The following is a 1,449-nucleotide window of genomic DNA, read 5'->3' as shown; positions in this document are numbered from 1 at the left end:
TAATTCGAACCCTCTCTTCCTCTCTGTGTTCGAATTCTTCTCTTCTCCTTCTTCTATTCTTATCTTCTTCTACTCACATAAAGGAATCTCTATACTGTGACATAGAGGATTCCTCTTCTTTTCTGTTCTCTTTTTTTTTACATGAGTAGGAGCAAGGATAAGAACATTCTTATTGAAGCTGATCTGGAACCTGAAAGGACTTTGAAGAGGAAGCTAAGAGAAGCTAAAACACAACACTTTGAAGAGGACTTTACTGAATTTTTTGAAAAAAAGTAGAGATGGCCGAACCCAATAACAATGGTGGAGGTGCAAGGAAGATGCTTGGTAACTTTACTGCACCAAATTCCAACTTCCATGAAAGAAGCATCTCAATCCCTGCCATTGGAGCAAACAACTTTGAGCTAAAGCCTCAATTAGTTTCTCTGATGTAATAGAATTGTAAGTTTCATGGACTTCCATCAGAATATCCTTTTCAGTTCTTAACTGAATTCTTGCAGATCTGTGATACTGTTAAGACCAATGGAGTTGATACCGAGGTCTATAAGCTTACGTTTTTTCCTTTTGCTGTAAGAGACAAAGCTAGAATATGGTTAGACTCTCAACCTAGAGATAGCCTGAACTCTTGGGATAAGCTGGTCACGGCTTTCTTAGTCAAGTTCTTTCCTCCTCAAAAGCTGAGCAAGCTTAGAGTGGATGTTTAAACCTTCAGGCAGAAAAAAGGTGAATCCCTCTATGAAGCTTGGGAAAGATACAAGCAACTGACCAAAAAGTGTCCTTCTGACATGCTCTCAGAATGGACCATCCTGGATATATTCTATGATGATCTATCTGAATTGTCTAAGATGTCATTGAACCATTCTGTAGGTGGATCTATTCACCTGAAGAAAATGCCTGCAGAAGTTCAGGAACTTATTGAAATGGTTGCAAATAACCAGTTCATGTACACCTCTGAAAGGAATCCTGTGAGTAATGGGACGCCTCAGAGGAAGGGAGTTCTTGAAATTGATGCTCGGAATGCCATATTGGCTCAGAACAAAATGTTGACTCAGCAAGTCAATATGATTTCTTAAAGTTTGAATGGATTGCAAAATGCATCCAACAGTACTAAAGAAGCATCTTCTGAAGAAGAAGCTTATGATCTTGAGAACCCTCCAATGGCAGAGGTGAATTACATGGGTAAAGCCTATGGAAACACCTATAATCCCTCATGGAGAAATCATCCAAATTTCTCATGAAAGAATCAACAAAAGCCTCAACAAGGCTTTAATAATGGTGGAAGAAACAGGTTTAGCAATAGCAAGTCTTTTCCATCATCCTCTCAACAACAGATAGAGAATTCTAAACAGAATCCCTCTAGCTTAGCAAATATAGTCTCTGATCTATCTAAAAGCCACTCTTAGTTTCATGAATGAAAGAATGTCCTCTATTAGAAATTTGGAGGCACAAGTG

At 38.6% G+C, this 1,449-nt stretch overlaps 1 non-coding gene across 1 annotated transcript; it reads right to left on the bottom strand.

The window, feature by feature from the left end:
• Positions 1 to 680: 680 nt before the first annotated feature.
• Positions 681 to 784, bottom strand: LOC112713618 (small nucleolar RNA R71). The gene has a single exon (XR_003158589.1). It is a non-coding gene; the product is annotated as a small nucleolar RNA R71 (small nucleolar RNA).
• Between the last annotated feature and the right edge of the window lie 665 nt (positions 785 to 1,449).

Source organism: Arachis hypogaea, chromosome 9 (genome assembly GCF_003086295.3).
Source record: "Arachis hypogaea cultivar Tifrunner chromosome 9, arahy.Tifrunner.gnm2.J5K5, whole genome shotgun sequence".
In the NCBI taxonomy this organism is placed as follows: domain Eukaryota; kingdom Viridiplantae; phylum Streptophyta; class Magnoliopsida; order Fabales; family Fabaceae; genus Arachis; species Arachis hypogaea.
The sequence above is the reverse complement of the archived record's forward strand: the minus strand, read 5'-3'. Positions and strand labels throughout refer to the sequence as shown.